Source organism: Neopsephotus bourkii, unplaced genomic scaffold, assembly GCF_033783945.1.
Source record: "Neopsephotus bourkii isolate Nb327-2 ecotype Australia unplaced genomic scaffold, CSIRO-AGI_Nbou_v1 NB_1846, whole genome shotgun sequence".
Lineage (NCBI taxonomy): Eukaryota > Metazoa > Chordata > Aves > Psittaciformes > Psittacidae > Neopsephotus > Neopsephotus bourkii.
The window spans coordinates 810,626-837,110 of record NW_026902319.1 but is presented as its reverse complement, the minus strand read 5'-3'; the positions used below and the strand labels follow the sequence as shown (position 1 = coordinate 837,110).

The 26,485-nt window shown below is 41.6% G+C and overlaps 1 protein-coding gene across 11 annotated transcripts in view; it reads left to right on the top strand.

Annotated features, from left to right (window-relative positions):
* Positions 1–26,485, top strand: part of SGCD (sarcoglycan delta) — a 525,277-nt gene that overhangs the window by 325,968 nt on the left and 172,824 nt on the right. For 2 of the 11 annotated variants that reach the window (XM_061343989.1, XM_061343986.1), the window contains exon 4: positions 2,398–2,519. The exons of the other annotated variants lie outside the window; for them this stretch is intronic. The gene's annotated coding sequence lies outside the window, so the exon portion shown is untranslated. The remainder of the gene's footprint in view (positions 1–2,397; positions 2,520–26,485) is intronic. 11 annotated transcript variants of the gene reach the window in all.

The window sequence follows — 26,485 nt, the reverse complement described above, 5'->3', positions numbered from 1 at the left end:
GGAGAGTTTGACAGGCACCATGTAGCCCTGGGAATGTAATTACCTAAAGGAGCAGTTCTGCCACTGAACGACCTCTGTCTTAAGGATCACAGAAGTAATTGCTGGAAGCCCTGGCACTGTCTGTACTTCAGGAGCCATTCTGGTCTCTTAATTGCATGCTGGGTCTTAGTAGCTTGAGCTGAGCACTGCAGAACCAGCACAGCACAATGTAAGTGCCAAAGATGCCCTTCCTTAGATAGCTCTGTAGGGTGCATGGAAGAGCCTGGAAGAGTTTAGGAGTTTTTGATTTGCATTTGGTGTAACTTTCCTTGGTGAAGCCTTTGCTTGGTCCAAAGGATGTTGAAGTGTGCGATGAAAGCAGCCTTGCAAAGCCACGACAGGAACTTTGCTCATTTTTATCATGAAATTTATTGGCACAGTTGCTGACTAATTTGATGGTTAACTGAGAGGTGATGCTTTAAGAAATACCCAGGATTTTGTAAAGGGACAAATTGCTGCCTGGTGTGGGAGTCACGGACTCAAATCGTGATGATGTACGTTCTAGTTTCCTCTTCCTGAGCTCTAATGCCTGGCTGACACAAACTTCTTTCTAGTGCTGTCATGCTGATTATTGCAGCCAGGAGACTGTATTTGGAAGCACAAACCTGTTGTGTTAATTCTTCAGATGTGCTGCAAATAATTATGAATATATTTAATGAAGGGAAGCTGAAACATACAGAAAACATTTGGAAATAAGAGAGAATGTGTGCAGTGAAGCATTTGCTGTGAATGGAGAGTTCTTGACATTGTTTAATGGGAGCTTTCCAGTTTGTAATTTCTGCAGTGAATATATATAAACCAGCAAAAACTAGAAGAGCAGGGTAGATGGAGGTGAATGGGAGGAGAAGAGGCTGCCTCTCACCTCTGGGAGAATAGGCACAGTGAAGTGAGTAGCATTTCTTTTGGTGCACCTAATGATCCCATTAGACTCTGCCCCCCAGTTGCTGGGAATGGACCAGCAGAGACCCTCCTGGCAATGGCACCCTCTGAACAGGGTACTGTCTTATATCTCCACTGCAGCACATACTGCCTGTTGTTTTCTCTTGACAGGCAGTTGATAACAGGGAGGTTGTAACTTCTTAATTTGTTTTTCTTCAGGTTCTGGATAGTATAAGTAGACCCATTTATATCTCGCTACACTGGGTGCCTTTTGCCATTAGTGGCCATATGCCTTTTCCCTCACCTCAGGACCTGGCCACTGATCTTTTTGAAGATTCCCTTTTTCCCCTTCTTCCCAACACTGTTGTGCTTTCCAGTCTTAATGTTGTGTGAGAAGGAACTATTTAGTTTTGCATCAGATGTTGTATAAAGGCTTGGGCTGGAGGGACCAACAAGTTGATGTGTGCTCAAGCTGTGTTGTGATGATGCCATAACCTGCACAGATGGAGAAGCTGAGAACCAAAGCATGCCAAGTAAAAACTGTAAAAGGCTTAGTACCATACCGTTACCCTGTCAGACCTCATGCCTCTGTCAGGTATTAGAGGCACTCAGCTTCTCTCGTCCTGCCCAGTGATATTCTGGAGGGTCTGGCCAGCATCCTGGGATAGAGAAAATATATATAAAATGAAGAAAATTAAGGAAGTTTTTTACTGATGCCTTTGTTTTTATTTATGGAATTGGGTAAGAAGTGGTGCTGGCTTCCACTGCACCTGAGGGGACCTTCCAAAGCATTAACTGAGTTTGTGACTGGTGTAGGGAGGTTGCAGGTCCTTCTCTGCACTGCTGTGCTGCCCAAGGGGTGTCACCAAAACATGGAGGACCACCTATGCTGTGCTAACATCCCAGTTCTACTGGCTTCTCTCCTCAGATTTTAACTGCCTCTTGGTCTGTGCAGCAGCGTGGCTCACCACCCTGTCACTGATGACCACCACTGCAGGGGAAGCTCAGTGGGCTGCTCTCCACTTTGACAAGTCCCAGTGACCATGGTGGGACCTACCCTGAGTTAACTCATAGGACAGCCCTAGAGATGGATGCTCAGTTGGATAGTCTGGTACTAGAAACTGGTGCGAGTTTGGGATGAGTACCAAAAGACTGGCAGCAGGAGCAGGCTGGGTGCAATGAGTAGCAATCTCTGTGTCTTGGGCAAGCACCACGAATCTGCTGGGCTTGAGGACAAGCACGCTGTACTTTATAGAAGAGGGACCAATTGTATAGGTATTGCTGGGAATAAGGAAGCCTCTTAGCCTTCGTGTTGGGATTTGTGTTGGTGTGTGACCACAGTCTCTTCAGCCATGAAAGCCACGTATTTCTGTTGGCTTTGATGGACCTGATCTGAGAGGATGGCCTGGGTGGTAGGATGACATTTAGCTATACATACATTGCAGTTTGCTCAGACTTATGTCTGTTGTCTCCTTTTAGGACCATTGAAAATTTCCCACACGATGTTCTTGTGAAAGGTGGTGAAACAACAGCACAAGAAGTCTTCCTCATTAGGAAGGCCTTTCGGCACCTCTGCTTGGCTCAGGAGCACAGGAAACAGGGTGAGCACTCTGCTCACTTTCTGTCTGGGAGGAATTTCTAGTTACTAATGATTAATTCCAACATTTTTTTGTCATGAGTACATGTGCACAGTGATGAAATGTGTGGTGGGTTAGAGGTTGAGGTTGCTCAGTGCTGACAATTAGTTTGAGCCACAGGCTTTGCTTTCATTGGCATTTTCACATTAACCCAGACCTTGTCAATTAAGATCCAGACACATTTTGATGAGAGACATCTTCTTTTAATGATAATTGTAATAATATCACTTTTATTCATTTAAAACCTGTCAGGCAGGCTGTGCTTCCTGGAAAATAGCTGCCCAAGTTTCACATTGCCTCAATAACTAGGAAGTATCTTTCAGTGTTTTGAGCTTACATTTCATCAACAGTAACTAAAAGCAATTGAGGCCATAGCTGTTCATCTTTGAACATGTACCAGCAGACTTTATCTGCTAAAATAAGTGGGTTTACTATCCTTCACTTTGGAGGCTAATAAACATTTGATAATTGCCTGAAGTTGATGATGGGGATTTATACTATTTATTATTAGCTTTTCTAACTACTTGACAGCATAGGTCCAGAGTATATCATAGGCAGCTTACCTGTTCATTAGATGGAGGGGGAAGCCTGAGTGTAAAGCTTGATTAAGGAGCTTCTCTGAGTTGCATAAGAAGCCTGCAATAGACTAAACCCCAGAAATCCTGTGTCTGTTATAGTACATTAACTGCAGTGGGTTTTTCTTATGGTTTTATGTGTCTGTAAGTATTATATTTAGAATAACTGTCAGGCCATAAAAATGAGCATTTAATAGTTGGAATGGGAGTGATATATCAGATATCAATTGAAAACCCATTGTGGTTTTATTTTAGCATGGCATGAAAGATAACAGAATGAAAATCATATTTAGTCTTACGTGGAAAAACACTTGATTTTTCTGAGAGGTGGTTTATAAGTGAAATCCTTTACAAACAACTAGGGCAGGAAAGCAAAAAGCTGTATCACGTAAGACTGTATCTAGATCTTGTAATGTGTTCGGTCTGTGCTTGTCCATATGGGTGGAAAGAGCTGCACTTCTTTTTGTTTAGACATTTCCTGGTTTATTTGCTAAGAAGTCAATGACAGACCCTTAGCCAGATCATATAGATTTATTTTCTTATTTGTCATCTCATTCCTTTAAAATCTAGTTTCTTCAAACAGTCAGCCCTTGTGTATTTCAAAACCTCATCAATACTATAAATGTACTACTTCTTTGGTCCTTCTCTGAGAGATGTAGAAGGAACTCTGATTAATGAAAAGCACCTCTAGGTGATGCCATAATATAAATAACAATAAGCCTGCCTTATTTCTATAGCAACTGGGATAATGTCGCCAGTTGTTAGTGGTTCAAAATTCAGGGCATAGCATGAGAAAATCCAGGCACAAAATACTGCATTTGGAAAGGTTGAAGAATAATAACTGAGAAGTAGATGGACTTGTGCTGCTGTGACTGTATTCTGGAAGTTAATAGTTGTACTTTTAGTAAATACAAATAGCAATCTACCTTGCTCTGGTAGGGTTCTTTTTTTTCTCCCTTTCCAGTGGCAAGCCTGTAATCTGCATTCTGGTGCATATAGAAACTACACTGACAACATCTTAGCTTGAAGGCTGTAAATATTATCACACGTTTTTCTACTGAGCCTTCATCAACTGAGCTGTGTGTCTCATTACTCTCATTTTTCTGAGTGCATTTATAAGCATAAGAGATGATCAATAAAATCTGAACTACCTTTGCAAGTTAAATAGGCTTGATTTGAAACTACCAGACTTAAAGAGATTAGGATTTGCTAACTGATTTAAGAGCAAGCAAAGCCCATTTACGTGCTATTTCTTTTATACTTTTGAGGTTTGAATTGCATAGGGAAATCTGTTACATTGCATGTTTAAGCATGAAAGTTGCATCTAACACTTTATTGAGCATGCCTTTTTGCAGGAGCTTCCTTCTTACCCTGTGTTTCACTATATCTTACTGAAAATGTAATATAATTAATAGATAGGGAACCCATCTAACTGTGCAGAGTGAGGTCTCCATAAACTTTGACTCTGTGCTGTATTTTCTGTCAATTGCTTTTGGGCTTTGGGAGATGTCCAAAGGAAAAAACAGAATGTGAAATTTAAAAAAAGACACAAAAGAATCATAAAATATTCCGAAGCTGTTGAGAAGACCTGGATCCGAGCTATAAAGATAGATGTTCGTGATGTTCCTGGCGCAGGGGTATAAAATGCTCAATGACAGATTTAGTTTTTTTGTTATTCAGGTGGAGTTGTTTTAAAGATTTATGCCAGAGAGACTTCACTGAAAATATTAGTGCATTCAAAGTGTTCAGTGTAGACTTTGGGAAGGGATACAACTCTTCACAGCACCCAGCTCTTTAACTGCTTGGTCCTTCCTGCCATTGAGAACAGCTTTGGAGGGGAGCTCAGCGCTGCAATTTCTTCTACCCAGCTCTTCTACCTGGCTGTGTACACTGTGCTGGGGTGATGCAAAAGCAACAGTTTTACCATTTACTGCCGATTTTTTAATGGCTAAATTTGTGTTTAACCCTTTGATGACAGTGTGGAAGTACAGGCTGGAAGGGCAGTGCTCCTTTGAGCACAGGTCTGGCTGAGCATGAGGAAGGGATGGCTTAATGCTGGGCAGCAGTCTCTTTTCCCATCTTGTGACTTTTAAACATTTAATTTAAGAACCAGAAAGCCATGTGGAATGGTCTTGTGTTATAAAAGAGAGGTTTGGTTATGCAAATTAAATACTTTATTGACTTAAAACTAGTCTGTAAGGTGTAGTAATAAGGAGGTCATTGAGGCAAATGTGCTGAAATAATACCTTCCAGCAACGTAGCTGTATCATGCAGATGTTATTTCTGTTACAGAAAACTGCTTTAGGATGTCTTAAATGTTTTATGGCCCTTGTTTGTCATAGCCATCCAGCTATCTGTTGGGCTAGTTTTTATTACTGTGGTATGTAGTGTGGTGCCTCTGGAGGTTCCAGCTGAGACTGGACATAGTACGTGCATTTACTCATGGTGTGTCTCAATTTCATGAGATAATTATGTGCTAGCCACTTTTCCTCTCCTCTGCGTGGTTCAGCTTTAAAGCAAGAGGTGTGTGGACTGAATAAAAGCCATCAGAAGGCACGGCTGCTCAAATATTGATAGAGGCCTCTATTGTTTTACATGGGTTTTGTGCATGTTAATTTTGACTTTAGCCTTGTGTGCATGCAGTCTCATGCTCTGTTGGAGTAGTTATTGATAAACATTATTATTAATGAGCAATTTTGTTCACAACTGGTTTTATCTGTTTTTATGACCAGTTTGAGCCCTACTATGCTAAATGCTGGAGAGCGAGGTCATAAATGGCACTCTTTGGCCCAGATTTTTCATGTTAGGAAGCAGAGTGGGTGAACAAGACATGATTGCCAGCCAGTGTGGAGGCAACAGATGGAGCACAGCGGTGAAGATGAAGGATGTGCAGAGCTCTGTGTGTTGTGGGGCATCCATGATCAAAACTTCCCTTTGTTGTGGTGTCTGTACAAGGCTCGCAGCATCAGGGATTTGGTTTGCTGAGACTAACTCCTGCCTTGTTAACTCCTACTTCTTGATTGTTGCTGTCTATGTCCATCTGCTGCCTCTTTTCTGTTAGACCTGCAGATTCCTTAGGTTTCAGACAGCTTTTTTTTCTGTGTTTGCACAGTACCAAATTCAGTGGAGTTCTGACCTAGGGTTAACGCTAGAAGCTGTCAGCAGTGGCCTTTACACATGAAAATAAGACACTGGGAAAACAGTTATTTTCACGTTCTGATCATCTTTATTTGCATTCCAACATCCGCTGAAGTTTTGAAACTGAAAAAGTATTTAAATAAATGAGGCATGATTAAAATTATTACTATTATTGTGTACTCTACCATGAATAGTTCCGTGCAGGAAATGTATGTGGTTGTTTATATATACTTCTGTAATTGTCTGGCAGATAGATTTTATCTTACAGCCTGCTTTCCTAGGTGCTTATTCATATTTAATATAGCTCTCCCATGTAGTTGCATACATAAACACACACTTGTTTTTAACACCTCTTGGCATCCTTTAATTATATATTGACCCTGAGACTGTTGGCTTTGAGGTCTATGCAGCCACAGGTAGCTGGATGTTAGTTATTGTTGTTCATTCCCAAGACCTGAGCCTGCTTTGCACTGACCTGCCAGCTGAAGTTTGCCCTTCTGGCACAATGCCACAGCTAAGTGCCTTTCAGCGACTTCTTGTCTATAATCCTGAGCTGATTTCTGGGACGCAATTCACTGCTACAGTTATCATATCAAAAGGGGGGTGATTTACATTTCCTGCACGTCTTACTGTTGCCAGCCTTGGAGAATGCTGCAGAGAGAAAGTTAATACAATTTGATAAAATAATGAAAATGAGCCTATTTACACTGTTGCATCTTACGCCGTGGAGGAATTTGATACAACACAAAGTTGACATTAAGTACAAATTTAGGCTGTGCACAGAGATTAATTTTGTGGGGTTTTTTGGCTCACAGCAAAAAAAGCAGGAAGATTGTCCCCAAAGTCTGAATGTGTGGAGAGCTGTAAGCTCGCCTGTGTGCGCCTTTCCTTTTTGTCTTGATTTCCCATTGTTGCCCTTTAAAGTCTCTCTCTTCTCTAGATGTTCACCCAGAGGAGTACCTGCACAACATATTACTTTGTTTTTATCTGACCTGCTCAGCCCCCTGTAGTTTCCTCTCTGAAAAGACATTGAGCTGTCACACCAGCATCATTTATTTGTATAAAGTGAAACACTGTACGTTGAGGTATTTTAAGCCTTCCATACTGGAAACTCCACAGGAATGGCAGGGCTGCAGTGTTTGCTGCTGATTCCCATTCAGCTGCCTGTATTTGTATGCAGAAGCAGACTCGTTGGCGGCCTCGCATTCATTTCCTGTGTATCAATTACTTATCAGTGGTACAGAAGCTCAATTAAGAAACTGGAGGTAGGTTGCAGTGCTGAGAGTGTGGCTGAGCCTCCCCTGTCTGAAGGAGCACCATGCTGGGACATGAGTTAAAAGGTCCCTGTTTAGAGTTTCCATGGATGATGCTGCGCACATTTGAGTTTGGAAAGGCAAGGGATGCATCTGGTGTAGGGGACTGAACTGGTGATGTTGCTCATCTCTGAACCAGATTCCTGCAGCCTTGTCTAGCTTTGGCTTTATTTCCTGTTCTTTATGAGCCTTTTCTTGGACATATTCACCATGCTGCGATGAGGGATTGTGTAAAAGACACACTCAATGAAAACACAGTGGGCAAAGCACTCTCAAGTTTTTGCACCTTATCGTTCTCATTTGAGGTTTTGATGTTGTGTACTTGAAGCTGCAAATGTAAAAATACATACCAATATGATAAGTCTGCCAAACCTGGTGGCAGCTTCTCTGCAGGGTTTGTGGTGCCTGGTCAGGGTTTACTTATTTAGGAATTAGTGAGTAGAGGTCTGCAAAATTCACCTCCAGGCTGCTTAGGGCCGGGTGTTCTTTCCCTTCCATTTCACATTGCTTTTCTTCCCAGCATCTTAGCAAAGAAATATCTTGTGTCTCATCTTAACCAGCTTTAAAAGATTTAAAGCTTTGCTTATTTCTCCCTTAACTTTTGCAAATTGTTTAAAAGTAGATCACAGCAGTTGTCCACAGCAGGAATATATGACCATGCCATCTCGACTGTTTTGTGTGCATGACCTCCTCTTCCTCCTGACTTTGACTCCTGCTTCTTGTCATCTTTGATTTCATCTTTACTGATTTTTCCCCCCTTTACTCTCTATGAAGATTTGCACTGCCTGATACTATCACCTCACTGCACTAAGTTTAAATCTTAATGCAAGTGCCCTGGGAAGAGATTACACTCACCCTTCAAATTGGTACGTCTCTTTTAATGTACGATATCCAAAGAGAAGAGTATTTCTAATTCTGGGTCCTTGAAATTAAAACCAACATGTGCACATGTTGCTTTATCCAGACAAAATGTAAACTTGAGTGGAAATAAAACCCAGAGCATGGGTACTTGGCTGGCATACAGCTAATCAGGGCACTTACCTGCATAACTCATCCCTGATATAAAGGGATGCTCTGCATCTTCGTGTCCCTCACGTTTTCCTCTTTTTTCCCTATTCTGTTTTTTTAAGAACTGATTTCCTTAAGGAGTTGTTAATGTTCAGGGCTTTTTACCCTGACATTTTGGACAATGGTGTGACAACACAAGTGCATCTATTACTCTTCTGCTGGAAGCTGACTAAAGCAAAGGACTTGATGGATAATGGCCACATTTTCCAGCAGCGCCTGATGTACATGTGAGAAGAACGACTGAGTGACCTGCATATAAAAACAATGTCAGACACAAAGTCTTGAGTGCAGAACCAGGAGACAGACTGAGAACAGGTAGCCTTTTATCATGAGTTCCTTATTTTGCTGCTCTTCCCTCTGTTGCTGGAAATCTGGTGCTTTCTGTGTTCCGACCATGTGGGTTCTGGTGTGGGTCTGGAATTCCTTTGTGGGAAGGGAAGGGAAAGGGCAGCAGCCTCTTATGGCACAGATTGCTTTGACAAAAGGAGGCTGTACAATTGAAAAGAGAGCATCACTTCACCTTTGGCTGCTAAAGAAAGCTGATTCTCCTTTGCCTTGAGTAGTCAGTTTACACCTGGTGCAAATTGCATGTAAAGCAACACTGGCTGGAGCTTGCATTTGGTGATACCGTGGGTGCCGATAGCGTTCAGGGAGAAGGAGAGAGAGCTGTATGCTATTGGGGCTGCCTGGGGTTCTGGACCTGGGAGTTGGATGGCTGGTTGAGCATCAGGTCCCACCAGGGCTCTTTGCCCCAGCAGGTGAGGCAGGCTGGCTGGATGCTGTCCTTTGGTGCTTTGCAGGGTGTTGTAGACCTTTTGCTGAAACAGATGCTACTCTGTTTTATATTCCACAGTGTAGCTTTACTAAAGCTTATTTTGGACTCATGCAGTTGAGAGGGTGTGGGGAGGAATGGGGATATGGTGGGGAAGGAATGGGGTGCTCTCCCCTCCCTGTTCGCCAGCACAGCACTTAGGCACAGTCTCCCTGGCCACTAACTCATCTCTCCATTCATTTTTGCTGTCTTCAAGACCACTGTGAGAGATAATCAGGGATTCAAAACGCTGTCATGGAACTGGAGAGGGAAAATTGTGAGAGTGATTTTAGTAAAAGCGTAAGAGGAGGATAAGACCAGCTTCATTTGCACCCAGAGCACCAGGGTACAGGGAGAGAACGGATGGCAGTTCTGCCCTCAGCTGTATTGTTCACATGAGCAGCATGTCAGAAGTCTGTGCAGGGTGGGAAACCCTAAACCTTTGCTTTGCTGAGCTGCTCTGGAATAAAATGAAAATACATGCTTTTAAATGATGGATCATTAGATGGGCTTTTAGGCTCAGGGAGTAATTTATGGGTGAGATTTCTGTGGCATAGTGAGGTGCATTTTGTTCTTGATGTTGTAGCAGCCCAAGCTACAGTCTGCATCAGCAGAAGATGCTCCCAGCAGACCTTGAATGTTCTGTTTCCACAAAGGGGGCATTCATAGATGCTTGGGAACAAACAGGAAATTGCAGTGTGCCAACATACGAAAGCAACAGAGTGGAAAAACAGAGCCCAGGTTGGGTATCTGTTTCTGGAACATAGTTCTGTGAATAATTTAGCTGGCTTCTCTGTGCTTTGCATTTGCGCATCTTTCCAGGGGCACTCCCATACCTGGGATTGTAGGAAGACCAGTAATTTGCCAGATGTGGGGTAGTCAGGGACACTGAAGAACATTCTTACACAAGAGAAATCAAAGTGCCCTCTGTAGCACTGCCTGCTGTCATACTCATCTTCAGTTTGTATAAGGCAGCAATGTCTGCAAAACTTCTTCCTCTACCTCATGTGGATTATAACTGTAATAATGTTTACTCAAGGTGAAATAGGGTGCTGCAGCTGTGATTAGCATCTCCTAATAATTCCTTGCATGGCTTCAACCCAAAAAATACAATCACAAGATTATTCTGCAAAGAAGTTATGATATGCCATGTGCCTTGTTACAGCACATTTTGCTGAGAAACTTGTGGCTGTAACGAGGAGGTTGATATACTTCCCCACTGTCACAGCATTAAAACCTAATTGCCCCTGGGTTTCTTGATTATCTCCAACACAGCTGTCACGTTGTCCCTCTGAAAAAACTGAACTGACATCACATGCACAAACTTCAAAAGGTCTTTTTCCTGGAAAGAGGCAAAATTATTATCAAGCAGACTCTGGTGTGTTTACCAAACTTGTTGGAATATCGCACTGAATTGGGGTCCTGTTGCTTCTGTATCGCAAGATAAGGTTTCCCTTTACACTTGTACATTACCACGCTAGGGCTTCTGCCAGTATTTTGTACTTGCTGCCGACATATGTCAGAGTATTATTTAATAGTTGTGGCTGGGGTAGGGGCTCTGCATTCCAAGGATGTAATCCTCTCTCTTCCTGCAGGAAAAGTGTCCTCAGAGACCACACAGCCTCCTGTAAAAGTAAATGGGAGCACAACAATGATGCTGTCCTTTTCATATTGAATGTTCCAAGTGCTTCATCCTGGAACAGTGCATTGCTGCTGTTGAAAATGTTCCCATTTTCCAAGAAAAAGAAGAAAAATAATGTAAGAATACTGAAAATAGCTCATTTCCTGAGCTTCTGAAAAGTACAGACTCTCTCCCCCAACAGCTGAATGTAGTTTTCCCTTTGATTGGAGATACTTCTAACCTATGTTGTCCTTTTAGAATAGCCTCTGATTGTTAAGGGGATTTTCAAAACATCAAGCACCCAGCTCCCTGTGGCTTTTGGTAGGAGTTTAGTGGCTGATTTCCCTTTGTGCCTAAGGGACCACTGACCTAATCTGCCAAGCAGATACATGTGCTATACATGTAGACTCCCCTGATTCCAGCATGGTGGCCATGTGAGCTAATGTCTAGTCCCAGTCATGGCACCAGCACTGTTTTAAGACTCAACAAACCGTGCTCGACTGAGCAGGAGCATTACACTTGAGCTTTTTTAATGGCTCAGGAGGGAAAAAATGGCTCGATTTTAAGTTCCAGTTCTTGTTTTTTAACCCTCACAGGAGCACAGAGAGCTTTTTACAATGGCCAAAATGGACGTGAAAGAGAAGCAATAATTCAGAATGTTGGAAAAGTGTCAAAAGGACATGTATTAGGTCAAATGCTTTCTGGGCCGTCTTGCTTCTTAGCACATAGGAGGTATAGCTGTTAGGAGGGAGCTCAGGGCAGGGCTGGGTTAGTGTTGTTGCAGGACTTTGGCCTCATTGTCCCATCTATAATGAAGGGATGGACAGAGACACCCAGGATGCTTTCTGGCCAGGACCTGTACTTACCTGGTTTCTAGAACCTCCTGGACACTGCCTCAGCATCATTATGCTACCCTGGAGCAGTGGGAGATTTCAGATGGCAAAGATCTGGAGAGATTGATTTAGTCTGAAAACAAGTCCTCCTCTCTCCTCCAAATAATTTATGTTTATTTTTGAAAGGGGAAAAGCAATCAGACACCTAAAAACAACATAGCAGTGACAGGTTAGTGATGCCTGGCCTATTCCAGAAGGCTTCACTGTGCATAGTACTAAGCAGTTGTGTTTGTGCAAATGAAGTACTAAAAAAGACAAAAAGCTCAGAGCTTTTTGGAAGCCATGCTGAGACTGAAACAGCTGAAGAGTCAAGGAGGAAAATGCACCAAGATGGGGAATCAATCACCTAGAGAGGATCAGCATGGAGCCACAAGCTCTGCATGGGAAGCAGAGTTTGCTGGGGGTCACAGCTGGGATGAGTCTTCAACCAACTAGACCACTGTACTGAAGCAGGAAGGTAGAAAGAGGTTTTTCAAAGATAGAATTAGTCACTGCTGGAATGAACAACCCCCTGCATGCATCATTCCAGGTGCATGTACAGGGAGAGAGGGAAGCACCGCTGCGAGCATGGAATGCAGCAGGTTGACAGCTGGCAGATGTGCATTAGCATGATGATAATCCTGTAAGTGGAAGTGCTTGCAAGTGAGAAAAGATGGAAGTGTGTATGTGCTTGTAGGATCCTTGTTATCATGTTATCTTGGATCTTTAGGGACAAAACAGCCACTCATGCATGGGAAAGTAAACAGACACACAGTGTGAATTAATAATGTATGGAAGAGGAGCTTTTGAATGCAATTTCCATCTTTATTTAAAAACCTGTTACTTAGGCAGTTATTATAATTCCAGTGACACTAACTAATCAGTAATTAGGATGGGAAATGGGGATATATTCTGTGCAAATGATATTTCAGCCATCCAATTGTACAGCAGTCTTTTCAAAGAATAAGTTGTCGCTTGCCCAGAGTTTTTAAGAAAGCCATAATTTAGCTGATTAAAAAAAAAAAAATCAAGAAAATTCCCCTGGTGAGCTCTGTGTTGGGTTGAGAACACTAAGTTTGGAGTAATATAATTAGTAGTGCTTTTGCTGCTTTTACTGTATCTTGTCTCAGTGTTGCTGATTATGTAAATAGTTATAGTAATTCCATCTTTTCTCAGTATCAGTGGCATCCTGTGTGCTCAGCCTGTCTCCAGGCTCAATGAAGCCACTGATTTATCATAGATGCCTTTGCTGTTCCCTTTGGAGAGCTCTTCTCTAGCATTTCAGCCTTTCAAAATTGTTTCCATAACTAACAGGGACTTAAAATGTATTTACTAGAGTGCAGGTCTTACGAGGAGCAGCTGAGGGAACTGGGGTTATTTAGCCTGGGGAAAAGGAGACTCAAGGGAGACTTTGTCCCTGTCTGCAATTACATGGAAGGAGGATGGAGTGAGGTGGGGTCATTCTCTTCTCCCAAGTAACAAGTTGATAGGACAAGAGGTAATAGCCTCAAGTTGCACCAGGGGAGGCTTAGATTAGGGTAAAAACGGTTGTCAGTTGTTGGGAGCAAGCTGCGCTGGGAAGTGGTTGTGTCACCATCCCTGGAGGTGTTTATAAGATGTGCTTAGGGTCATGGTTTAGTGGTGGACTTGGCAGTGCTGGGTTCACAGTTGGACTCAATGACCTTAAAGGTCTTTTCCAAACTAAATGTTTCTGTGATTCTGTTGCGTAGGCATGCTCTTGCTGGATTTGAGAGGGAGGCTATCCGATGGTTTTCAGGAGTCTAAACTGCAGATGTAGTTCTGTGTGCTTGTGGTTATAGCTTTGGTAAATGAAACACTGGAGAAATACAGTGTTTTGAAAGGGGGGGGGGGAATATTGTGTATGTTTCTGCCTTGTTTAACACTGGCAACACACCATTGCTTAAGCAATGAAAATTGACACTTAAGCAGTAACCCCACTTATTTCTCATCAAAGTAGCTCATTTGGCATTATGCTCTTAAGCACATTAGACCAACTTTAGGGAAATGCTTTAAGTTGCACTTGTGAAAAGACTGAGAAGCTGCAGCTTTGGTGTTAAATCTTCTCTGGTATCCAGCACTGGGTGTGCCTCACATAGCCCAGAATACCTGCCTTTAAAATACAATTTGCCAAAATAATGATAAGGGAATGCCAGGAGAAGCTGTTCAGAGAGCGATGGCATGACCGCATGAGACAAGGAGTGGAGCTCCATATGCTTAGGAGCATTAAACCTTGCCCTTTCTGATTGGCCAACCCTGTAGCTGTGACTCCTTATTCTTTAGCTGCTCCTAAACGTGCTGTAGGGATCAGCTCCACTTTCCAGGAACATGTGCTTTGTAACACCACGTTCAGTGTTCCATACAAAACCTGGTAATCAAGTGAGTTTGTTCTTTGGCTCTGCTCTCTATGGAGAGTAGATTAAGATTGCCAGACACATTTTGCTCACAGCCCAGAACAGTTTTAAGTATCTATTCTGGAGGAATAAAGCAAATACAGTTCCTGCCTTATGTTGTGTGCCCCCACTGAAGCAGGTCACTATCAATGAAAAATTCTCTCACTAACCTTTAAAAATGTTTTTTTTTCTGTAATCCTAGTTCTGCTGGAGGGTAAAGCTGTGTACAGTAATTGAATCAGTGGTGCATGCAGGCTGAAATTTCGCAGGATGAAATTTGGGACTATAATAGATTGTCTCTGTTTTCCTCTCTTGTATCTTCTTTCTCATTCCTTTTCTTCTCTTGTTTCTTGATGTTGTATTTGATATCTGAAAAGGTTGAGTGGTTTAGTGATCAAAGATGAAATCGTGATTAAGAAATAACCAAATAACCTGGATTTGTAACTTGTTTTGAACTCTTCACCTCCTGGTGCCCTGGTCAGCTCTATTGGCTAAATTAGGTTGGAACAAGCTATCTGCTAAATAAATAAATATTTAAATTGATTTAAATGCTGAGTAGAGTAGGGTATCTTGTATGGATGCTGCCAGAGAGCTCCTTAAATGTAGGGAAGTGATCCTCTGGTCCCACTGCTATGGGACAAGAGGGAGTTGTTGTGGTATGTTCAAACCCCTGGGACAGTCGTGCTGGGCCGAAAGGTCTTTTTCAGCAGGCCACAAGTAGAGCGTGTTCAAACAGCAACGTGTCTTTGCTGGGGTGTCAAGAGAAACTATCCTCCTGTCTGCACATAAATCAGAGACAAGCATGTGTCCGTGCTTTCCATGTGCACTGCAGAATGTGTACCCTCATGTACAGGGAGCCGTGGGTGGCAATGGCTGCAGCAAGGATAAATTTTGCTGCTCGGAAATCAGGAATGAGAATGTGCACAGCTGCTTCTTCGTCCTCAGATTGCAAAACTCTCTGTGTATATATATATATGTATATATTTCTTTTTGCCTGCTGTAACATAGAGTTTGTTCAGTCTCTCATTTTAGGATGTCTTAGTTCCTGCTAAGATGCCTGATTACAATACATCTCTTGGCAGCCAAAATTGCTTGGCATTTCTAGCTTTACTTCAGGGAAGTTTGTTGGAACATCCAAGTTGGGCCAGTAGCAGATGTTATCTCAGTTAGGTTTCTCATACCCCAGAATATGGGAGCATCTCCTACATCTTTTGGGCTTTAATGTGAATTATTTCAAATGAGCTATTCCCTTAGGTAGGATATCTGGGAAATGTAGCGTTGAACAAAGATGTTATTTCCTTTCTTTTTTATTCCAGTTGTTCTGTTTATTTTGATTGTTCTTTCATGTGTTTCCAAAGTCACAAGCCAAAGCCCACCTTAGCAGTGCTATACCAGACCTAGCTGACTAGTTTCCAGGTAGCTCGGAATGAAATCTCCATTTATTTAGCAACTGCTAAACAACGTAAACTGCTTTTCAAATGCCAGATCAATTGTGGATGTTGGAACATAAAATTGAGTTTCATCAGGGTTTATCTGGGTGTAATAGGAACCGTGTCTCAGACAACGTAGTGCCTCAGAGCACAGCCCTGTAAAAAAGCCCCCAGGAGACTGGCCTTGGCAGAGCTGTGGCCAGAGCATGGCTAATGATTGCGAGCAAAGCATCAAATTTCTGATTAATATTTATTCTTAGAAAAAGAAGTATGCCATGCTGTGTACTGGGGGCAGGGTTTACACACACACACACACTCACAAATTATAATGGTGTGATGGAATTCTCTTAGTGCAGCAAATAACCCAGAAAAGCCCTGAATACTGAGCAGTCCTGCAAAAGGAGAAAACAATCACAGTTGTTTGTTTCCTACTGATACTCACTGAACTGCATCTCTCCTGACACTTTGGCTTTTCAAAACCTTTAGTTTGCACCTCTCTTGAAATCTTCATCTTCATCTCCATGCTCTGAGGGGTGTCCTACATCCGTCCTTTTGGTGATTGGTGTACTTGTCATTGCACTGAGTTTAAGGCAGCCTTTCGATGCTTTTCCTTTGATGCCACTAGTAATAAATCCCAGTGTATTGACCAGACAGGCTTACACAAGTCCTAATTTCATTTCTGTTACGAAAAGCAAATTCAACCCTGAGATCTTCCCCCACCCCCCAGTATGTGCTGCAGAAGTAGGGCTGAAAGTTGTAGATCCAGATGTGACGCTCTCCTTTCATTAGCGAATGCCTTTTATTTAACAGTAAATAAATAAATAACACAGCCCTCCTTTTGGTGTTTCTGCCTCATATGCCCATGTCACAGCCTTTTTTCCTTGCAATTAATCAACCCATATCTCTCATGAAGCTCTGTTTGTCAAGAGGGATTAAAGCCTGACAGTATTTAATCATCTTATATTTCATAGAAGACTAACAATCTCCCTTTGCTTCCTCTTTCCTCCTTTCCCTTGTTTTTTCTGGGTATGTAGTATGTTTTCTCTGACTGTCTGATGTTTTTATGGAGTGAATGACAGGTATAAAATTCTTTCCTTGGCTCTTTTCTTCTGTGACCCATGTAATTCCCCATGAAATCATTTGCTGTGACATTTTGGGTGTACCATGACCTACTCTGTTAGCGCAGAGGTCCACTGGCTGCTGAGGCTGTAAGAATATGTATTGAATCACATTTTACCGTTGCTGCTTTTTCCCTGGCACGCATACTAAAGTTGGGAGCCAAGTTGGTTGAATAACTAGACCAATTATTTCATATTCATAAGTTGTTTCAAATAGTTGTGACCGACTTGGACACTGAGTTGGATTCAATTTCTGTATCTCCTGAAATCGTGGCTCTCAACATTCAACCTACTCACAGAGATTTCCTTCATAATCAAGAGATAGGAACAGATACTTGCTTTAGGCACAATACTGCTATTTTAAGGTATACATCTCTGGCTCATATGACTCATGTCCTAGGAAGGCTTCTTTATCTCCATTGACTGTAAGGGATATTTAATTTAAATAACTTGTCCAAATAGAGATGTTTTCATAGATTCATATTATATCAATTCATTATAGATGTAGAGGGAAATGAGCTGCATGATGGGTCTTCAGTCATTGCCACTGCCACAGGACAGCTATCCATTTCTGTCTCGGTATGGTGTGGGAGGCTGATGAGTTAGCTGTGTGTGGTCCCAACCTCCTGGATTTGAAGTTGCTCCAGTGGACTCCCCAGCTGAGTGCTGTGAAACAGAGGTGTAAACCTGAGGGGTCAGCTCTCAGCAGGGGAAATGTTCCATCTTCTCCTTTTGTTAACTCTCAGCAGGGGAAATGTTCCTTCTTCTCCTTTTGTTGCCATTCTCCCAGAATATGGATTGCTAATTCTTCAGACTTAAATCAAAGCAATCATTATCTTAATTAAATTAGATACCCTTTTTAGCATGGGTGATGTCAGATATTATAAGGTCTGTAAATCGAATGGGTTGAATGTATTCCATTTCATTTGAATTCGTAGGTTAAGTAGCGTTGACCCTGGCTAGCTTTTATATGGGAGATTGCCAAGAAATCCCAGGTACCATCAATGCAAATGGCATTTTGCTTGTACAGTACCAAATATCATACCACTGAAATGTGTTTGCTTTCTCCTGCTTTTCTGCCATTGCTCTATTGATGGATGAAAATTTAAGGAGGAAAGGAAAGGGAGAGGGAAAGAGACTTAAAACATTAAAAAGGCATTTTTTTTCCAATGTTCAAGGTAAATGTTTTTCTTCCTGCAGAATAAAGTCATCTGTATAACATGGTCACAGTACTGAGAGAGTTCACAAGAGGTAGCAGTGTAACTTTGGTGGATGCTGTTGAACCCTAGGTTATTATTTTCCTCATATTCAATTAAGAAGACTTAAACTCTGCTAACTCTTGCTATAGGAGACAGCTGGCTGTCTTTGGCCTCTTTTTATGATCAAATGGTGGATGAAATGTTTGGTTACAGTTTGGGTAGCAAAAGTTAAAAGAATCACAGTTGTTGATGAAAACGGTGTTTTTCTTGGTCGATTCAAAGTACAGTAGTGCAGTGATAACAAAAAGAACAAACAGATGAAAACACTATGAAGTATGATATTTGCTGGTTTCTTTTAATTCTAACATGTACAGCTTCAGGTCAGCAGGACTGAAAATCCATACCTAAAATCAACCAAATAGCTCTTAAATGGCATTAGCATGTGGGGGAATCCCAGGAGCAAATGTTTGTTTTGTGTTGTATGGGCTGTCAAACTAATGATCAAAATAGCACTTTTGGTCTCAAACCTTTTTGATCAATACAGGTGCTTCATTTTCCTCCCAGAGCTGAGCTGAATGCATGCTTGTATTTTATGGGAAATAGTAAAACCAGCAGGTTAAGGTACCGTATATTGGGGCTTTCTTTTTAACGGGAGGATTTATGATGTTTAAACCTCAGTTTATAAAACAAAGAGCGTGAGCAGTGAGTTTTAAGCATTTTTGCCAAGAAAAAAAGAGCTAGAAAAATTTAAGATGAAAATTAGGAAGTGATAAATGCAGACATCACTTAATTTTGCAAGCAGAGTGATACAGAAAGAAAACATCCGTTACTGCGGAAGGGGCATTGAGGCAAAGGACGTTTGTCATCTCAAGTGACAGATGGGTTTTCAAACAGAGCAGGGCAAAGAAGGTAAATAGAAGAAAGTGAGGCAAGAAGAACTGAAGGAATACAGAGCAGGCTTTTGCAGGTCTGTTGGCCTGATTTATGTTTCCATCCCCTTCTAGCATACAGACATCCCTGAAATGAAGAGCCTGGTTTGCTGTCATTTTTCCACAGTCCTGTGAGCACCATGTTGGATCAATCTGCTCAGCAGCAGAACCTGAAACCAGCTGTGGGACCAGGCAGAAGGTGGTTCAGTGGCTGAGATCTGAGCCATGTTGGGTATGCTTGTCCCCTGCTGGCTTTTCAATGGGCTGTGGAGGAGGTGGCAGCAGCCAAGCGAGCAGTTTGCTCTGCTCTGAGCTCAGGGTCATGCTCAAATCCATGGTCTGCAGAGCAAAACCATTTGCAAAGGCTAAAAAACGCTGCAGTTTCTTCCATAGCATCCCCCTGATCCATTCCCCCTAAAAAATCAGCTCTGTTTTCCTTATGTAGAGACTTGAATGCAGATGAGAAAGTATTGTTTCTGTTAGGGATAATTCCTCTTCCCAAGTTATGTCCTCTCTACATTGAAGTAATGTGTTTGGGTAACACCAGACCTGCTCCACATCCCCTTGGTATCCTTTCCACAGGGTTCTCGGGACATTAGGTGCCTTAGTTTAGCTTCTGACCAAATACTTGTGTTTAGAGAGAAAAAGAGCTTTGTTTTTTTGCTCTAACAGTTTGCAGTGGCATAAGGAATTGACAGAGTGGTTTGAAGAAGTAGACAAAATGCGGGAGTTGTCTGTTGCTTATGCAATTCTGATGGTCTTGCTGGCTTCTGTCATCAAAGGCCTTTATGAGCCCCTGCCTCTGACATGCTTCAAATAAGCGTCTTCTGTGTTAACTGCCAGGTCACTTCCATTTCCAGACTGCTTTTGGACCCATTTATCTACAACTAAATGGCAAAGAGTAGCCCACAGCAGGGACCTCCAGCAGTCCCTTTGCACAGGGTTCCTATCCTGGGGATCTTGTTTCTCTTCAGGAAGAGTAATTCAAACCCACGTTTGCTAGGAGGACAGGGGATGTCAGCCAGGCTCATGTGCTCCACTCACACCTCAGGTTACTCTGAATAGGCACCAGTACTTAAATATAAGTCTCTAGACACTCTAAGGAAAACCAGGCAGGGGCATCACCCTACCAGGCTTTTCAGTTTCTAGAGATTTAGTCTTCTTTGAAGGTTTTATTGAGACTTACAAGCAGAAGCAAATGCAAGATTTATGTCATCTGAGCATATTTGTTACAGCTTCCTACTTGTTCTTGGTGTTTTGGGGGTGGTTTTTCAAATGTTGTATGAGTAAACTGTTAATGGTGCATTTGTTTGTAACACCTTTTCAAGTGGCAAAGTTTGGCAGAAATTGAGTGCTCTGCAGGATAAGTGGCTGTTCAGTCACAGGTCAAGTAGGGTTTTATGTTCCAAAAGCTGAGTGATCTTGTATCAAATACTGTGGCTGTGGTATTTGATCCGGCCTCTAGCAGCTCTGCACCTGTGATTAGCACTGTAAAAGAGACAGGAAAGTCAAAACTTCTGTAGTTTTACAAAAGCATTTTGCCCAGCTCAGCACAGCTCCGTTACAGCCCCTGGGGTTGGGCTCTTACAAACCTTGCAAGCTTTTCAGGATTGCAAGCCATGGGCTTTGCCCTTCTTTTGGGGATCAATATTGTGAAATACTAGAGAAGTTCTTTAATATTTAGTTCTTCATCCTTTTCTTTTACTGTACCTATCTTACTAAAGGTAACAAAACCACTCCAACAACAACAACAAAAAAAAACAAACCACAAGAGCTCCACCAAAATTAATTGCTTTAGGCACATTAAACAGTAGTATATTTTCAGTCTTTAAGTCAGCAACCATGAACAATGATTGTATGTATAGAAGCATTACAGGGAGGACCTGCGTGGTGACTTTAAGCAGGACAGCTTCCATTTTTCTTGCAAGTAGCAACTTCAGGTATCTTCTGACAACCTAAATAAAAGAAATATAAATCTTTTTGAGCTAATAGACTGGAATTGGTCTCCTCTTTCTCATACGCACCATAGGTAAACATTTTATGGGCTGTGGCTCTGCTTTCAGTCATGTTTTTACATCGTTTATTTCAAGTTAGTGAGACCTAGAAGAAGTGCAGGAGTTTGCATCTGTTCTAGCATCAGGGCCGACATAGGTTAAAAATGGACCAAAAGCACAAAGAACAGTAAGAATCCAGATAGTACTGATTAAATTATATTATTGCATTCAGGGAATACTTTTAAGTCCAACTTTTCTGTTAACCATACCAGCTGTATGGCAAGACATACAGTAGGAGTGTGTTAATGTGGAACCTACCTTAATTTCGGACAGTAGGAAAGCGTTTTCAGCTGATGGGTTATTGCTTGGAGCTGGGCTAGGTTAGACTGCCTGGTGATGTGCTTACTGGCATTCTGTGTCATGCCAGGAGCTGCCTGAATGCAATGTTAATTATACATTCCCATGCATTTCTGATTCAGATTAACACACTAGCTTAATCTTCCTGTTTGATTATGCTATTTGCTAGATGATAGATCACTTGCATTCTTTCTATTAATGAAAGAAAACCCACACACAGGCTCTGTGTCCTAAGTACCTGTCCTCATTATCCACCGCATTCATAGCGCTACTTGCAGAATGATTTTGCCTAGTTAAAGTCTTAGTTTCTATTTATTCTAATTGCCACTGTTGCTGTTTTAAAAGTTGCTAACCTATTGGGGGATATTCTGGTTTTAATCCTTTTTGTGCTGTTTCCTGGGAAGCGCCAGTTCACCTGTTTTACAAACCCATTACTAGTTTCTGTACAGGCACAGGTGTTCATTGGGGCTGGCCTGTGCTTCCATATGGTGCATATTAATCACAATTTAGCTATGTAAGCAAGATACTGTGTTTTCTGCTGCATACAGTTGCCCACTTAGGTTGAATGAAAGATTTCATTTTAGTAAGTCGTATAAACACACCTGAGGCTCTGAAAACAAGGTAACGTGACTCTTTGTTCTATACAGTACATCAGTTTACTAATTAAAACTCTGCTCTCATGGTTGATGATCATTACTTTTTATAAAGCCCTGGAATGCTATTAGGCAGGTCTGGAATGGTTGTGTGTGGTTTTTTGAGGTTTTTTTAATCATTTTCTGCCTATTTTTTTCTGTGATTTCATTGCATTGAAGAGTTCTCTTTCCTTTTCAGTTATGGTTTCCATAGAGTAAATCTGCAAGTATTGTTTATAGTTGAAATGTTCTCAATTTTATGTGTTTTGAACAGCTTGGATTTAATAGCTGCGTTATGTTTGTAATAAAAAATTAAAAAAGAAAAAAGGGCCATGAATCAACAAAAGGAAAATAGAAACAAAGTCCTTAGAGAAATAAGTAACAAAACTGTACCCTTTCTAACCCAGAAAAGTTGTCACTCCTTTTGTCCCATGTCTATGCTCTTGTTATTATTTTGATTCACGTGTACTTCAGGGACTCTGTCATGCTTACCCCTAGGTAGGAGCTATCAATAAAGCTATTACAACAAGACAGAAGAAATACAGCCTGTCTCAAGTATTCATCTGTCTTTTTCTCTACGGTATCTTAAATAGATAAACTGCAGCATGTTACTTGGGCATAAAGTTATCTAGATTTAAGAAGAGCCAGGTTTTAGTATAGAGTAAAGGTAAATGTAGAGGTGCAAAAGGAAAGCCTTAATACTTGTATAGTAACCTAGAAAGTTGAAAAGGATAGAAATATTCCATTTCTGGAGCATTACGTCTTCTGTAACACTGGAAGTTAGGAAGAGGCTTTCACAGGGAACTGATTATCTGATGCCTTCAGCATATCTTCCTCCATCTTTTGCGCCATGTGGCTTATGTTATAGTGGAGATGGTAATGCCCTTGCATGGTCAAGTACAATTGCAACCTTCAGCATGCAGTCTGCTTATGTTGAAATATGTGTATTGGGCAAGCTCCTGTCTCTAAACTCAGAGGAAAAAAAATAAAAATAGATTAAACTCAGTGCTGTCCTTCTGGATTAGTAATGTTATGAGAGCACAAAGTGCCTTCAGTTATCACTGATGCTGGTGGTGCAGTGGTAGCACCTGGAGGTCCATCCCATGATACGAAGCATCAAGTGGAGTTCAGACACGCCATAGATAACAGGAATGTGTGGTTAAAAGGAAGGAAGAGCACCATATATCGTGTCTCTCACAGATAATTATGAATGGAGAACAGTTTAGTAATTCTACGTGTGTAAATACACGACATCTGATGTGTGTTTCCGTACTGGTATATACACTTTGCTGTGACTAAGGGAGACTCCTTTCTCCAGTATCCTCAACCTTTCCCCCTCTCTTCCATCCCAGTCACTTTTATCAATGCTTAACTGCACACGAAGAACATTGTTTTGATCAATAGCTTTTATGGCAAAATCCATAAAACAAAGCAGTCACTTTATACAGCTCAGAACAAATAATTTAGACTACAAGCCTTGACACAACTTGTGTTTAAGCTTGGCTGGAGGATGACGCTCTAACATGCAAAGTGGTGTTGCGCTGACATTTAAGTATAATCATAGGAGTAGATGATTGAGAGTCCAAAATGAAATGAGAGACACAGGTGACTAAGTTGTTGGAAGAAGAGCTGATGGGAAGGACTGCAGTGATTGCAAATGAGGCCTGTCCAGGAGATAATGTGATTAGTGTTTTCTAAGAGTGAAGTTTGTGGCAGAAATCAAATGAGGCCTGGAGTGAGGCGGAGGTGTGGGGGGAATCCCATAATTCCTCCAGTTTTATCTAATAAGAGCTTTATCATTTTCTGTTGTGGGTTTTTTTTTAACCCTGGCCTTGTGCTGGGGGTGTTTGAGAGTTACAAGATTTGAAGGAATGTTGAGGTTTTGATCTTGTCACGACTGAAAGTACTTTATAAATGTCAGAGTTGGTATGTGAGAATCTGGGATGCTGCTTTGCTTGTGAGAGCTCTGCTAATGAGGCCACAAGAGAGCAGGATGCTGAGCAGCCCGGCGTGGTGGCCGTGTCTCGGCAAGCCCCATGCTTCAGCTCACCTTCAGGAAAGTGAGGAGACATCTAATGTGCAATGGCAAACAACTGGAAGTCATAAATGATAATGCATTTTAGCACTCTTATCATACTTGGGAATATTTACACAGGTGGAGGTTTTTGTGGTGTGTAGCAGAGTTGTGGTTACCCCTGTCCATCCTGATTCTCAGGATGCTGGGCAGACGTATTGAGCATTTGTCGGCTGAGATCCATGTGCTGGTGGTATGATCTATGTACTGCATCCAGACTTCATCAGACAAGGTGAGATAACCAGGGCAAGGCATCTGGGGGGGGCCACATGGGGCTTGCAGCTGTGGCAAAAGGTTTGTTAGATTCGTGATGGTTTTTAATCCTTGAATTAAAAGCCAAGTAAGCACTGTTACAGGGGAAATGTCACATCAGTGGATGCCAAAAAGGTCAAGTGTCTGAAGCTGAATGAGATGCAGCAAGTTCTTCTGGACAACTTTTCTGAAGTTTCATAAGTTACATTTATGAAGTTTCATAAACATGTGATTTTTAAATGCTCACTAAGGAGGGTGCTTTTTCAAGAGCAGTGGTTAAAAATCTCCACAGTCTATTTAAGAGTCAGAGGAGATTTGTTAGAGGAGATCCCACTAGTCATATGCCTGAGTAACTGATTTGGATTGGAGTCTGGAAAAACTTTTCTTGACAGTATTGAGCAAGGGTAGTAACTTCTTCCTGGTGCAACATAGACATATACTGAAGATTAGTTCCTTCCAACCCACTACTTTCAAAGTGACAAGTGTCCTGGTTCAACAGCATGCAGAAGCCTAATTCTTAACCTTGCAGACAGATAATTTCCCTGTGCTCGAGAAAACTTCACATGTGCTTAATTTTATCTCCTTAAAAGGTTTTGGACTGAGTTGTGATCAAGGATGACAGCAGTGCTGTGCAGACAGGGTGTTACCCAAACCGCTGTGCTGCATTTCCTCTGCCAACATCTGTCTTTACCTATCTTGAGAAGCTGAGAAGGAAAAAGCCTGTGCTTGAAGGGAGAATCAAGGGACCTACAATCATGTAATTCAAATGTACAGATTAGAGCATGATTTTTCTAGCACCAGAATGCCACTGTTCCCTGCCTAGAAACTGGGTGCTCAAGTTTCTCATGGTTTTTGGAAATGGCAGGTGTCAAACAGAAAGAGTACTGATGGTGTAGTAGAAAACTCTGCTGCTAAACTGTATTTTCTCCAAGAGAAAACAGGACTTTTCTGAGTGCTTGCTGTGCAAGGTGTAGGTGTGTTTCAGACAGGAGGTTTGCTCTAAGAAATGGCAAAACAAATGGCTTTGTGTCTCATAACATGAGCTTGTGAACATGACAGTGCCCATGTAATTTGTTGTTAGACCCACTAAGATGTTTGCAGATCACACTGCAAGACAAGAATGTGTAAATACCATTGAGCTTCATATAAAACAGCAAGAATATTTGTAATAACTAAACAAACAGGCATCCCCCTTGCTTTGGCCTGGCCTGCTTGGTCTGTACTCTCTTACTTCAGGATATGAAATACATAAGCACGTCCTAGATTCTATTTTATTTTGTAAAATTGAGTTTCTGGCTGGCTGCTTAATGAGATGGTGGCACGTGGCATTGTTGAGGTTGTCATTTCATGATAGTTGAAGCACTTTAACACAGCATCCATTTTAGGTGTAATTTTATGCAGTATCTGATGTGAGAGAATTCAAGTGTCACCCAGGACCTTGTCTGCTGTTGTTTGCTAGGCAAATTTGTTGAGTTTGGGTTTTGATGACTGGAATGAAAGCCGTGGTAGTTAGACAACAGCAGCCCTATTAAAACCATTGCAATATAACAGTGCTGCTCTGGAACCCCTAGAGAACCAGGAATTTGGGGAGATGAATGGGATTCAGCCACTCTGGCTCGTATCTCTCTCATGGCAAAGAACCATGCAAACAATGATTTGGAATTTATTTCCACTACAGAATGTATCTTTGATCTCAAGGCAATAAACAGTAAAAGAGCAAGCAGCAAAGAATCAAATATTACAGGAGCTTATGTTAAAACAAAACCTGAGATTTCTACAGGGAATTTTTGTATGGCTTTTGAGAAGCAAGAATCTCGAATGCATCAAACACTTGCAAGAGTGGTATTTTTAACAATTATAAGTCCAAATATGTGCAATTACCAACAACAGGACTTCTGCCAGGATTTGACTGAACCAAGTTTAATTTAACGTACTCAGCCTTGTAATTGTTTCAGGGTTTTTTAATCTTTCTGTGTCAATGACAGCATTTTTTTTCTTCATAGATTTTATGTTTTATATCCTCCACAAATCACACATTTAAGACAGTTTTGTTTTGTAGCATCTCTGAAATGCTGGCTTATTAGCAAGCCAGTCCATGTCCAGATTATTTTAATATTGATAGACTGTATTAACAGT